Below are 15419 nucleotides of genomic sequence, written 5' to 3'. Positions count from 1 at the left end.
TCGTCTTATACGCCCAGTCGTCTTATACGCCGGCAAATACGGTAACTATGTTACTATGTAGTAGAGATCTCTTGTGGTGGCTCAAGTAACTACAACAGGAATCTCCACTGCACCCCCCTATGAAACTTAGCCCTGAAGTCTGGGAAGTCACACTTTAAAGCGGAACTTACCTGTATCTAACCACTGAAAACACCATTTAATTCATAAAGCATGCTCACCCATCCATCCATTTCTCCATGCTTTACTTTGTTGAGAAATTATTTTGAAAACCATCCCCCAGCATTTCTAGCCACAGCCTTATGTAATGGCCAGGGGCGGACTGGCCAGTTGGAAACTCGGGCACTGCCCGAGGGCCCGTGGTCAGTAGGGGGCCCCCTGAGATGCCCCTGGTACCTTTTTCATAGGCTTTTTTGAGTGTGGGCAAGGACACAGGGGCCCCATGATCCCCTATTGCCCGGGGGCCCCATGAGTTGTCAGTCCGCCCCTGGTAATGGAAGATGATTCATGTAACATTTACTTCCTGGAATCCATCTGTCCTTAGTTCAGGCATGCCTGCAGGAGTGTGTGCTTACTGAGAAAGCTCCTCCTCCAGATGAAAGAAAACAAAATGCTCATTAAAACTCCTGGGATGTATGGCATCATTTTGGTCTAGGCCAGAAACCAGGAGGTAACTGAAGAAATTAAAAAAAAAAAAATTAAAAACAGTAAGTATATTAATATGATCTATTTACTAATGCTAGCAGCATAAGGATTAAAATAGTTAAAGTGATTCTAAAGGTTCGTTAGTTTTTTTTTTTATAACAAACATGTTGTACTTGTGAAGAGATGGACGCTGATCAACCGACCCCAATGTTGAGGAATAGCCTCTACTGCTTCTGGCCACACTCTCTGATGCATTTCACCCTACCCAACGGGGCTTGGTCACAGAGGTTATGACAAACATGTTATGCTTATCTGCTCTGTGCTGGTTTTGCACAGAACAACCACGATCCTCTTTTTCCCCCCGCCAGCGCTCCTGGCTCCTCCCCTTGACCAGTGCCCCCCGCAACAGCAAGCCATGTTGGGGTACTGGTGCGTGCTCGCTCCTGAGCCCTGCCATAAGACATACTCTCCTTATTGGCTCATTGGCTGTGATTGACAGCAGCGGGAGCCAATGGCTCCCACTGCTGTGTCTCAGCCAATGAAGAGAGGGAGACCCAGGAGAGCCAAGGCTCTCATGCACATCGCTGGATCAAGAGGAGGCTCAGGTGAGTATAAAGCAGGGGCTGTGGGGGGAGCAGTATACAGAAGCTTCTTTACCTTCATGTATAGAATGAATGAAGGTAAAAAAACCTTCACCCTTTACAACCACTTTAATATTGATTTATTTAAGAGAATTTAGTTCAGCTTTAAATAAAAGGAATAACAAAGTTAGAGCTGAACTGAGCCACCCAGGGGCCCCGGGAGCACTCGTCATTATGTGCACGTATGTATGGCACACTTGCACTTTTTGGAAAAGGTTATCCTCCTCCAGTGGTGACAGGTCCCTTCCATATTCTCTCCTTCTCCTGGATGGGTCTTTCCTTCCTTCAGCCATTGCATTGTGACTGTTTACATGATTCCCATGCATACATGTTACAGTTGCAATATTTTAACACGTGGCTGAAGCCTCAATTGTGTACTCTCTGCTGAACATGCTCCCCAGGCAGTTCACATATAAAAAAAAAAATTCCGCCATGTAATTCTACCTACTGGCATTTTTTTTTGGTTATTGTTTTTTATGTTAAGTTCAGTTCCAAAATGGTACTGGGGGGGGACTTGTGGTTCCTATGCTTGCAGAAAAGTCTAACTTTTAAAAGCTGCAAATAACTGACATTTATTCTAACAAGCAGGGCCCACTGATTCCTGCTGTATTGAATTGTATTGTAATTATACTGTCTGCCCTCATGTTGTAAAGTGCTGTGTAAACTGTTGGCGCTATATAAATCCTATAAAATAATAATAATATGTTGCAACAGCTTCATGTTACCCATCTCTTACCTGTAATATTCCCTGCTCCACCTGTTGGTACGACTATCTCCACTGGGCGCAGTATGTCTTCCTCTGATGCTGGAGCACATCGGAAGTACCCGTAGATGAAATGGGCTACCTGGACCATCACTCGAGCCCAGTTTACAGAATTAGTGCTCATTAAGTTATGCTTGCTTGCAAAACTTGTGTCTGCGAAGAGTTTTCTTACAGGTACATCCAGCTCATCCGATGTTCCTTCAACTGCCAAGGAACAGGAGAAAATTTAGAAGAGTTGCATTTTATATGAATTATTAGGTTGCTCATGCGTATGGAGGATGTACAATATCTCACACATTCCAATGTAATCACTTATGCAGGCCATAGATGGGTCAAAAATTGGCAGATTTTTTTGGCGAAAAAAAATCAGCCGATTTTCGCACCGTTAGTGGGTTAATTGGTCGGCTGTTTTTCGGGGTTTTGGCACTTTTTTTTTATCGGTAAAGATGGAAAATTTACGGCCAATTTTCCCGGCAATGATGGGCAAATCGGCCGATTGTTTTACCGATAAAAAATCTGCATATGAGCTGTGACCTGCAAGAAGAAGAAGAATAGTCCACTTTTATATTTTATATTAAAAGTCTTGCAGTTGCAACAATGTATCTATTTGTATCCGAATAAAAATATCTGTATCTGAAATAGAAACAATGTTGCAACCGCAAGACTTTTTCATGTAACATATAATAGCAGAGCTCTCTGCAAGGGACAGAAGTAAAAATGCCGGCCGTAGACGGGACGAAAAGTGGCTGATTTTTTACCATTGGTAGTAATGTCGGCCGATTGAACAACCGATTTTTTTTTTTTTTTTTTTTTAAACGGCCGATTTGCAACCCGTCTATGGCCTTCATTAGTAATCAGATTGTTTCTCATCCCCAGGTCTCCCCTACATGCAGATCTGCATTGTGAAGCTTCTGGGAGTCGTGCTGTAGCACTCTGTTCCCCGCGGCCCCTACTCCCCTCCTGTCCATCCTAGGTGCATGTATGTGACATCACCTGGGATGGAGAAGAATGGAGGGGCTGGTGAGGACCAGGACTCCCAAAACCTACTCTACAGTATACTGCCATCTCCGCTTGCTGTGCTCGGCCGCTACAGTCCCTCATGTAATGTGCCCTTCTGCTCCCTCCCATGTAATTATTATTATTATTATAATGCAGGATTTATATAGCGCCAACAATTTGCGCAGCGCTTTACAAAATGAAGGTAAACATTACAGTTACAATACAATTTGGTACAAGAGGAAATAGAAGGCCCGGCTCGTTAGAGCTTACAATCTAGGAGGAAGGGTTGAGTGATACAAAAGGTAATAGCTGTGGGGGGATGAGCTGATGGAGGAAATAAATGGTGGTTTACTAGTTAGAAGCAAGATAGACTTATTTAAAGAGAACGGTTTTCAGGGATCGCCTAAAGGTGGATAGATTAGGAGACAGCCGGACAGATTGGGGTAGGGAGTTCCATAGGATGGGAGAAGCTCGGGAGAAGTCCTGGAGGCAAGCATGGAAGGAGGTGACACGGGAACAAGACAGCAGAAGGTCTTGGGAGGATCGAGAGAGCAGTTTGGTTGATATTTTGAGACCAGGAAGGTGATGTAGCTGGGGGCAGAGTTGTGGATGGCTTTGTAAGTTGTTGTTAGTATTTTGAATTTTATTCATTGAGCGAGTGGAAGCCAGTGGAGGGATTGGCAGAGAGGGGTAGCAGACACTGAATGGTTGGTAAGTTGGATGTTCCTGGCAGCAGTATTTATGACGGACTGGAGGGGGGATAGTCTATGTAAAGGTAAGCCAATGAGGAGGGAGTTGCAGTAGTCAAGTCGAGAGATAACCAGGGAGTGAATTAGGAGCTTTGTGGTATCCTTGGGTCATAAGGGGCGTATTCTGGAGATGTTGCGGAGGTTGAGGCGGCATGATTTGGACAGGGATTGGATGTGAGCCTGAAAAGATAGTTCAGAATCCAGGGTTACCCCTAGCACCCTGGTATGCAGGGATGGGATAATAGTTGTGCTATTGATCCTGACTGAGAATCGGGAAGAGACACGTGGGGGAGGAAATATTATGAGCTCAGGTTTGGATAGATTGAGTTTTAGGAAGAGGTGTGACATCCAGTCTGATATATCTGTTAGTAAATCGGTGATACGTGAGGAACTCTGATGGGGTGAGCTGAGGAGTAGAGAGATAGATTTGTGTGTCATCAGCATAGAAATGGTGTTGGAAACCATGGGAAGCTATCAGCTGACTCAAGGAAGAAGGAAGATGTAATATAGCCTGCTGCTGACTCCATGTACAAAATAATATATCCTGGTGCTACTCCTCCATGCAACGCGCCCTGCTGCTGTCCCCCATGTAACGCGCCCTGCTGCTGCCCCCCATGTAATGCGCCCTGCTGCTGCCCCCCATGTAATGCGCCCTGCTGCTGCCCCCCATGTAATGCGCCCTGCTGCTGCCCCCCATGTAACGTGCCCTGCTGCTGCCCCCCATGTAACGCGCCCTGCTGCTGCCCCCCATGCAATGTGCCCTGCAGCCTCCCCATGCAATGTGCCCTGCAGCCTCCCCATGTAATGTGCCCTGCAGCCTCCCCATGTAATGTGCCTACACTGTTAAAGTGATCAGGCAGCTATACAGCTGCCCGGATCACTTTTAAATTACAGCTGGAGGCCAGCTTTGACCAGGGGCGGACTGACAACTCATGGGGCCCCCGGGCAATAGGAGATCATGGGGCCCCTGTATCCTTGCCCAAACTCAAAAAAAGCCTATGAAAAACGTACCAGGGGCATCTCATGGGCCCCCTACTGACCCCGGGCCCTCGGGCAGTGCCTGAGTTTCCAAATGGTCAGTCTGCCCCTGGCTTTGACTGAAGAAAATAAATACAAAGCACATGGCTGCTACTGCCACAAGTATGCTTTGAGCACTTTGCTCTCGGGACGTACATAGTGGTTAAATCCTGACTAATAGTAATGTACCGGCTACCTACCCCCTAACAGGTGAACATTATCCTCAAACACTGTGATCATCTGCAGCTCCTGGATCTTAGTACAGCGTCCAAGTGGGAACAGAACAATGATATCAATATTCAGATTTTCTCGAACACCCTCAATTGCAGCACTTCCAGTGTCTCCAGATGTTGCTGAAACATAAGATACACAGCGCTGAATAATACAGAGAGCTCTCTGAAAGCTTCTGGTCAGTAATTAAAATAATCAGTCAGTAATAAATGTGAGATATAAACACGGGGTTAAAGTGGACCTGTCAGTAACATAACAAGTCTGCATGAATAAATTCCTGATATGTCACAATACAGAGTAACAGTATCATTTTCTTTTCAGAAAAGCTCCAACTTTTATCGTTAAAAGGAAATCCTCAAGATTCAGTCAGTCTTTGTCTAGGCTCAAATGATGTCACCAGTGCGCTGCAGGTAGGAGGATCAGACTGTACATTGTAACACTGCAAGGTGAGAGGATGCAGCAGAGGCTGATTTGTGTAAGGCATTTGTGAACACAGCCAAGAATTGCACAAGCACTAAAATTTACATGACTGTCACCTCAGTCCAGAAAGTAGATGCTGACCCTGGATGGTGGCTGAACAAAGATGGTGCAGTCCTTCAGGAGAGGAAATCAGATAAATACATTGTTGGGGGGAGTGCTGTGATCTCAGTGAGAGGTAATAAATAGCTGGAAGTTTTACACATTAGACACATTACTGCATACTGCACACAGCAAGAAAACATGTAGCTTGTGTTAAGTCTGATTTACTCTCCAAAGTACCACACTTAAAGGATTTTCAACCGCTTAAATGTGCTTTCATATATTTTATGAACGATATGAGAAAAGTCAGCCATCTGTGGGATAACAATGATATATTGGTGACAACGTACCAACCAGGATGTTCACATGCCGCTTGCTTTTCTTCAAAAAGTAATCCAGAAACTGCCCCACACAGGACATAGCGAGGTCTTTAAAAGCGTATGTTGGACCGTGTCACATCTCCATCACATTCAACCCATTTTCCAGTCTGGTAATTGGAACGATGTCTTGGTGTCTGAAGCGCAGTAAAGCTTTGTCGATCAGATCTATGCAGAGAAGAGTTATTACTGCATTCCACATATCTAAACCCAAAAACCATAAATGTAATATACTGCAACTTCCCAGTCCTTAGATGTGGTGGCTGCATTAGTTTTCTTTTTTTTTTCTTTTATCTTTACCTGGTGATCTGGCAGCAATCCACCTCCTGTCTTAGACCTCATGCACACAGATGCAGAAAACGCCACTTTCAAGGTGTTTGGGGTTTTGTTTCACCTCTGAACACCACTGCATTTTAGGTAATGGGCCCATGTACATGCAGGTGTTTTTGTCCAGTGGCGGAAAGAAATTTCCCAAACATGCATTCCCCAAGAATCGGCTTTTGCGGTTTCTCCACACAAACGCATATACATGCCCCTAAACACATGTAAACACGTGTGTGTATTTACAGTGAAGGAAATAAGTATTTGATCCCCTGCTGATTTTGAATGTTTGCCCACTCACAAAGAAATGATCGGTCTAAAAATCGAATGTTCGGTGTATTGTAACACTGAGACAGAATAGCTACAAAAAATTCAAAAGAAATGCATGACTAACAAATGATGCACTAATTTGCATGTTCATGGTAAGTATTTGATCCCCTATCATTCAGCCGAATTTCTGGCTACCAGGTGTCTTCCATACAGGTAACAAGCTGAGATTAGAAGCAGTCTCTTAAAGGGAGTTCTGCTAATCTCATTGTGTTACCTGTATAAAAGACACCTGTCCACAGAAGCAATCAAACAATCAGATTGCAAACTCTCCACCATGGCAAAGACCAAAGAGCTGTCCAAGGATGTCAGGGACAAGATTGTAGATCTACACAAGGCTGAACTGGGCTACCAAACTAACGCCAAGCAGCTTGGTGAGAAGGTGACAACAGTTGGTGGAATCATCGCAAATGGAAGAAACACAAAACAACTGTCAGTCTCCTAGGTCTGGTGCACCATGCAAGATCTCACCTTGTGGAGTGTCAATGATCATGAGAACAGTGAGGAATCATCCCAGAACTACATGTGAGGATCTTGTCAATGATCTCCAGGCAGCTGGGACCACAGTCACCAAGAAAACAATTGGTAATGAACTATGCCAACAAGGATTGAAATCCTGCAGTGCCCGTAAGGTCCCTCTGCTCAAGAAAGCACATGTCCAGACCCATCTGAAGTTTGCCACTGAACATCTGAATGATGCAGAAGAGGACTGGTTGAAAGTGTTGTGGTCAGATGAGACCAAAATCGAGCTCTTTGGCATCAACTCAACTGGTCGTGTTTGGAGGAGGAGGAATGCTGCTTATGACCCCAAGAACACCATCCCAACTGTCAAACATGGTGGTGGAAATATTCTGCTTTGGGGGGGGGGGGTTCTGCTAAGGGGACAGGACAACTGCACCGCATCAAAGGGACGATGGACGGGGCAATGTACCGTCAAATCTTGGGTGAGAACCTTCTTCCTTCAGCCAGGGCATTGAAAATGGGTCGTGGATGGGTGTCCCAGCATGACAATGACCCAAATCACACGGCCAAGGCAACAAAGGGGTGGCTCAAGAAGATGCACATTAAGGTCCTGGAGTGGCCTAGCCAGTCTCCAGACCTTAATCCGACTGAAAATCTGTGGAGGGAGCTGAAAGTTCAAGTTGCCAAACGTCAGCCACCAAACCTTAATGACTTGGAGAGGATCTGCCAAGAGGAGTGGGCCAAAATCCCTCCTGAGATGTGTGCAAACCTGGTGGCCAACTACAGGAATCATCTGACCTCTGTGATTGCCAACAAGGGATTTGTTACCAAGTACTAAGTCATGTTTTGTGAAGGGGATCAAATACTTGATAATTTGTTAGACATGCATTTCTTTTAAATTTTTTGTTGCTATTCTGTCTCAGTGTTACAATACACCTACCATTCGATTTTTAGACTGATCATTTCTTTGTGAGCGGCCAAACATTCAAAATCAGCAGGGGATCAAATACTTATTTCCTTCACTGTATTCTAATGGATAGAATGCATGAATATTCTAGCCAATAGAATGAGTTTGCGCACAACCGCTTCTAAACACCATATGCATATAAATGCGCATAAAACGCACCTAAAAGTGAAAAAACACAAAATCAGTGGCATTTTTTTTTTTCTGCCACCTTTTTGGCAGCATAAATTAATTCACCCATGTGCATGAAGCCTTAGGGTGGCTACACTCAATCATCAGCTGTATCTATGGAGCAGCCATGTAGCCACCCTTGGACAGCAGTGCTGTCATCCTAGGGTGAGGTTAGTGTTAGATGGACTAGTAGATTTAGATGGACTTTACATAAATGACTAAGAAATTAAAGCCTAACTCCAGCTATCACATTTTAGGCATTTTAAGCAGTTACAATGTATTTTTCCTTTTGAAATAAGGGTCTATTCACAGCAGATGCTGTGGCACTGTGATGGGCGGCTATTGCCACAAAACAAAGGAAAAATGCCTGAACATTTTGAAAAAAGTTTTTCTTAGTTTTCGTTATGAAAATTTTTCTTCTTCACCGATGTGCTCTGATGAGGCTGCACTGATGTGCCCTAATGAGGCTGCACTGATGTGCCCTAATGAGGCTGCACTGATGGGCACTCATGAGGCTGCACTGATGGGTACTCATGAGGCTGCACTGATGGGCACTCATGAGGCTGCACTGATAAGCCGGCACTGATAGGCTGCACTGATAGGCACTAAGAACCTGCACTGATGGGGCTGCATTGATAATTGGGGCACTGAAGATCAGTGCCCTGATTATCATTGTAGATGTGTCCTGTCAGGATTGCCGTTATCAGCTCTCCTTTCCTCACGTGCTGTCACTGTGTGAGGAAAGGAGAGCCGATATGCTGAAATGCTGATAACTGGCAGATTTGTTTACATGTGATCAGCTGTGATTGGACACAGGTGATCACATGGCAAAGGGCCGTTGTGATTGAGCCTTTACTTTGATCTGTGATCAACTGTGTCCAAAGGTGATAAGAGATCGTGCCCAATGCGCACCCGGGGGGCATGCAGGGGGCAGGGTTCTGGGGAGACATCTATAGACACCCTCTCAGAAGTAGAAGACCGCACTGTAACCGTCTTTTGGCTATGGCACGGTTGAGAAGTGGTTACAAAAATGTAAAAAAAAAAAAAAAAGTCTGATCTCACCCAAATTGCACTGCACACCAGTTGCTACGCTGAAATGCACCCGTGTCAAGGAGTGACATGGCGCTTATAGTGAGTTAGGGACCTTTTTTTCCTTAGTGCTTTTCCTCAACTAAAGAGCTAAATAGTGCCGTATACTGTATATCGACTTGCCCTTACTAAGAACTGGAGATACTTCTCCTGGCCACCAATCAACCTTTGTGAACACTTTAGCAGTAGCAATTTATACATTTCTCTCACTTTTCGTTAATGTGTAACTTACCATGTAGATCATTCCTGGGGATGAGCTCCGAAGGAATAAAGAGAGAGCACACTTCCTTCACCAACTCCTTGTAGGAGAGAGCGCTCCATGATCTGAGAGTCTGCTCATCCAGCTTCGGGATCTGCTCCGGCATATACAGACCATCATCTGCAGCAAATCCCGAAAATAAGACCTCATCAAACCCCACACCAGACACAGCTCCTCTTGTGCTGGTGTACTTCATTTTTTCAGCTATAAAGGGTAGAAAAACACTCATATGTACAGACGACATGCATCAGGATTTACAGTGTATTTACTCTAGGCACAAAATAAGGATGACACCTTAAAAAGACTTAACCCTTAACATATTTAGTAATTATTGCTGCAAAAAAACTAAATCTAGGATCCACTATTGTAAGCAGCATTATGTCAGCTGTAGATATAGCTAAAACTGTGCAGTCCACCAAACAACGGCCTAAGTAGGGTCCCTCAGTCAGGTTTTTATTACCATTTGTGTCTCCATTGGAGAGATTTCCCATCACTTTCTGTTTTAGTAACTAATGCCATAATGTACAGGAAGTAACAGGGAATAGAAAGCATGCAGGAATTCAAATCGTTTCTTAAGAGTGGACAAGGTTCAGGAAGCTGGTGGTCAACTTACTTGATATAGGGGCCCACTGCTATACAGCCATCCACCATGCTCATTGTGAGAGACCAGCTGAGTGGAAGGAGAAAGACCCCCTGAGCTGAAATGGATGTAACCTACCCTAAGCAGCTAGCACCCTCTTTTAACCACAAAGTATACAAATATTATGAAGAAAATGGTGTAGCGCTAAATTAAATACTAAACAGAAGTATCAATAACACATATAAACATAAAAGACATAGAAACATATAGGTGAGCTGTCACAAACTGCACAAGTGACCCCCCACATAAAATAACCCCAATCAGGGGGAACAAATAACTGTGAGGCAAGTGATTCCCAATAGGGGAACGCAACTAATACACAAGTGCAAGTGTCCAACACATAAAAAATCACATATAAAAAATCATTCCAGATGAAAGTCCATTGAATCAACCTGAACACAAAACAAAAAAGTTTTTTACTTGTGGAAGTTTCTCATTATTTGTGGGAGTTTTTAAAAGACATATTTATGGACACTTTGTTTCTTAACAGTTATAATTGTTCAACACATATATTTTCATGTCTTCTCCTGTTTATAGTGTGGAAAGTAAAATAATAAACCTCCCAGTAATGCTATTACTAGGCTGCAGCTAGAGGGAGCTCTAATGATTTGTAGAGTGACTTCAGGAGACTATACCAATAAGCTCGCATTAAACTCGTAATGCAAGTGAGCAACATGTTTTTTCTTTTCCTCTTTAAATACAGGTTAGTCACACTTTGGGGGTTGATTTACTAAAGTCAAATAGACTGTGCACTTGCAGTGCAGTTGCTCTAAGGTTTTGTAAACGAGCAGAAGCACAGTCTATTTGCCTTTAGTAAATCAACCCCTATGTTTATGCTATCTTTGGTCATTGTGTGTTTGTTCTGACACTCACTTTCTCTGTTTAGCATCCTATATGTTAGTAATGGTAATTCTCTAATACAAATTAATGTGCTTTTCCATGTGGCCTGCACTGCCACTGCTGCTGGCCTGAATCACACTAGTGAAGGCCGTGCGGCCATCGTTTTTCATTTGAATGACCTGCTGTGCCCTCGTTTCACCAAGCAAAATCACCATGCAGTTTCCTGCACCCACGATCGCGCTGCGAGATGAGATGCGTGGGGGTGCCATTCAGAATTAATGACACCCCCACATTCTTCACAAGACAAACACAATGTGCCTGTGGGTGGTTGTGGGTGTGGGAACAGGTGCAATTCCTGCACCTGCAACCAGCCTGAAGCATGCGGGCTAGTGTGAACCAGTAATTAGCTGTATAATGTTATCCATTTCAGTTTAACACAATAAACTTGGACTGCAAGTGAGCAACATGTGTTTTTTGCTCCTGTTTAAATATAGATACTGCAGGCTGCATCTTTGTCATATCTCAAACACAGATCACTGATAATCCCTTAACAATGGCACACATGGCATTGATTATCACAAGAAGCTGGTGAATATGAATAATAAAAAGCACTAGTGGCTTGTGGCACAGTTCAGCACAGAGTTGATTATATTAGCACAACATGTGAAACCAAAAATAGCACACAAACCGCTCTTAGTGTAAACCATACAAAAAATATACATATGAAGGTAACGGCAGCACTCACTGATCTCTGAATACCCAATAACCAGACTAAACATAAATAATGGGGTTGATTTACTAAAACTGGAGTGTATAAAATTCAGTGCAGCTCTTCATAGAAACCAATCTGTTTCCAGGTTTTATTGTCAAAACGTAATTGAACAAGCTGAAGTTACATAGTTAGTCTGGCTGAAAAAAGACAAAAGTCCATCCAGTTCAACCATATAAAAAAAAAAAATTATAATCCTATACCCACAGTTGATCCAGAGGAAGGCAAAAAAAAAAAGAATGAGCCAATTTGCTCCTGCAGGGAAATAAATCCTTCCTGATCCCCGGAGAGGCAATTGGATATTCCCTGGATCAACTTTACCTATAAATGTTAATATGTTAGTATAGAAGTTAGAAGCTGATTGGCTACCATGCACAGCTGCACCCAGGGGCAGACTGACCATTTGGAAACTCGTGCACTGCCTGGGGTCCCGGGGTAAGTAGGGGGCCCCATGAGATGCCCCTGGTACCTTTTTCATAGGCTTTTTTGAGTTTGGGCAAAGACACAGGGGCCCCATGATCCCCTATTGAGGTCCCAGGGTCAGTAGAGGGCCCCATGAGATGCCACTGGTACCTTTTTCATAGGCTTTTTTGAGTTTGGGCAAGGACACAGGGGCCCCATGATCCCCTCTTGCCTGGGGGCCCCAGGAGTTTTCAGGCCACCCCTGGCTGCACCAGATTTTGCACTCTCCAGTTTTAGTAAATCAACTCCGATGTGTTGCACTGCAACAATTAAGTGCATAAATACAAAACGTTCTGATGTAATATAAAAAAAACTATAAAGTACACTACAGTCCAGGGTGATGCGTATCCTTTGTACCACCTCCACCAATTACAGTGCACGCAGCCACCACCACACCACATGGCTTACCAGGACATTAAACATACAAGGTCTAATACAGCTCTATGCAGCCTATGGATAGATGGATGGCTATCCACTTGTACCACTCATGGTCATCACTGTCACAGTGAATAGATCTGGTCCATCCCTGAAGCACTGCATGGAAAAGAGAGAGAAGAATGGGATTTCAAATTCTCAGAACACTGGAGTGGCTGTGGGGGTGCTAATAGCTTGGCAACCCCAGAGGTAAGTACACCGGTGACTGGGGGGTGGGAGTAGGAAGGGTGCATGATGTAGAAGTCGACTGAACTTTTAAAGATAAACTTTCCTGAGAAAAATATATAGACTGCTACTACTGACCCCTTCTGAAAATGCAGGTTTCCTGGCTGTTACGCTGACGCTCTGGCTTCTGTGCTTTCTGAATGGCTGATGTGAGGAGCAGAAGACTTCTTCGTGTTTTTTAGGATTTTCTGTTTAGCAAAAGTCAAATTAGTGACCATGTTCTTATGTAAGAACATTCTTGTATTAGATTTTGTGGCCCTTTAAAAGCACTTGAAGACCAAGCATTTTCTGGCACGTTTTACTTACAAGTTTAAATCAGTATTTTTTACTAGAAAATTACTTCTAACCACCAAACATTATATATTTTTTGTTAGCAAAGACCCTAGATAATAAAATAGCGATTGTTGCAATTTTTTATGTCACATGGTATTTGTGCAGCAGTTTTTCAAACACAATTTTTTTGGAAAAAATAAATTTTAATCTGAAATTGAAATCTGAAAAATATGTTACGGTGCTTTAAAATTGGACACACTCGTGGAATGGTGACAAACTACTGAAAAAATCTCCATAGGCGACGCTTTAAATTTTTTTCGAAGTTACCTGTTTAACGTTACAGAGAAGGTCTAGCACTAGAATTATTGCTTTAACGTTCAGGGCAATACCTCATGTGTGCTGCGAACACCGTTTACACATGCGTGCATGACTTACATATGTGTTAACTTCTGCGTGCAAGCACGGAGGGATGGGGGAGCTTTACATTTTTACCACTTTTATATTTTTTTTACCACTTTTATTCCTATTACAAGAAATGTTAACATCCCTTGTAATAGAAATAAGCAATAGGTTCTCTTTAACCCCTGGATGCCGAGCGCATGCAAATATGTGACGTCTCGGTGTCTGGGCCTTGCATATTTGCGTGCCATTAGAAAATACATATGTGCTGAGAGTGAGCACCCTGCGCACTACCAGCACATATGTCCGTGACTCACGGGAAGGTCCCGATCAGGGGCGGACTGACCATTTGGAAACTCGGGCACTGCCCGAGGGCCTGGGGTCAGTAGGGGGCCCCATGAGATGCCCCTGGTACCTTTTTCATAGGCTTTTTTGAGTTTGGGCAAGGACACGGGGGCCCCTTAATCCCCTATTGCCCGGGGGCCCCATGAGTTGCCAGTCCGCCCCTGGTTCCGATCTCCCCTTGCGATCGGGACCTTTTCCGATCATGTGACCACCATGATGGTGAATCACGGCGGTCGCATGACCCTAAAACCCCGCCCGGCTTCTGAAACTTTTAAAGCGCCAGGAGGCGCCGGCGCAAAGTGGTTAGGGAGAGATCTGGGGTCAAAAAGACTCCAAATCTCTCCTTTAAAAGCAAAAGATTAAAAAAAAAAGTTTTGTTCTTTTTCTTTAAAAAAGAAAACAATTGTTTACATCTGTCCTGGACTGGATGTGACATCATGATGTCGCTTTGGACCTCCAACACCATAGAGGTGATCAGAGACCATAGAATCTCTCATTGCCTCTAGCAGCAGCGAGCCGCACCGTCGGATCTTTTCTCGTGGACGCTGGTTTTAACAGTGAGCCCGAGAAACACCGGTGAGCAGCAGGGGGGGGGGCACAGGTACAGAAAGTGTTCCAGTGGCTAATGAACTGCTCAGACCACTTTCATCAGAAATCCAGGCTGAAAAAAAGGTTATGGCTGATATCTTCCCCACTTCTGGAACGTATATATACGTATTGCAGTCTTCTTAGAATCTGTTCTGAGCTAGGCTGTAGAAGCAGAGTAATAATGGAAGATACCGCTTCATATGCAGGACAAAGAAAACAAACATTTCTACTCTTCTCTAATAGTGATTGTCTCACCCCGGCGGTGTATGATGAGTATTGTGCAGGGGATCCTTTGCTGCTCTCACAGGCTAGAGAATTATCATGTACAGAAATGAAGTCTCTTGCTTGTGATTTGCGTTTCCATAAACCTCTTCCTTCCAACGCTGAAGTGCCCTCTGCTCCCAGAATCATGTGACCGGCTTCTTAAAGGAGCAGCTGTGCTGACAACGCTCACCGTCAGCCGTCCAGCCTGAGTACACACATGTCCTGTCTGTGCAGATCCATCTCTAGACCAGCTTGAGCACAGTATAATAAATAGTCATAGTATTCGATTTTCTAATAACGTGAAGAATGCTCATACTGCTTAAAATATAACTTAAATAAAAATAATATATATTAATAAAAAAATAAAACTTGTGTTTTTAGTTAGAGTGTAGAAGAGTTAAAGAGTTATAAACATGTGCAAATATATCATATTAAATTTGTGTCGTGCTCCACTGTGAATAAATAATTAATATTTTTGCAAAAATCAGTTTTTAAATACAAGTGAAATTTAATAAACCTTAACCTCCTTGGCGGTATGATTCTTTCCGATTTTTGGTGCTGAAAGCGGTACCATTTTTTTGCATGGAAATATGTAGTTTTTTATTGTAGGCTGTAATTTTTAGGAATAACTCACTGAAATCTGTACGA

The 15419-nt window shown here is 43.6% G+C and overlaps 1 pseudogene across 1 annotated transcript in view; it reads right to left on the bottom strand.

The window, feature by feature from the left end:
• Positions 1–14914, bottom strand: part of LOC149450186 (threonine synthase-like 2) — a 28843-nt pseudogene extending 13929 nt beyond the window's left edge. The window contains exons 1-6 of the transcript XR_016315305.1: positions 14763–14914; positions 12981–13090; positions 9505–9735; positions 5912–6106; positions 5012–5164; positions 2020–2250 (exon numbers count right to left, since the gene is read on the bottom strand). The product of XR_016315305.1 is annotated as a threonine synthase-like 2 (transcript). The remainder of the gene's footprint in view (positions 1–2019; positions 2251–5011; positions 5165–5911; positions 6107–9504; positions 9736–12980; positions 13091–14762) is intronic.
• Between the last annotated feature and the right edge of the window lie 505 nt (positions 14915–15419).

This window comes from Staurois parvus, unplaced genomic scaffold (assembly GCF_062004578.1).
Source record: "Staurois parvus isolate SC_StPar_1 unplaced genomic scaffold, SC_StPar_1.0 ptg000581l, whole genome shotgun sequence".
In the NCBI taxonomy this organism is placed as follows: domain Eukaryota; kingdom Metazoa; phylum Chordata; class Amphibia; order Anura; family Ranidae; genus Staurois; species Staurois parvus.
Note: the sequence above shows the minus strand (reverse complement) of the source record. Positions and strands in the feature narration are given on the sequence as shown.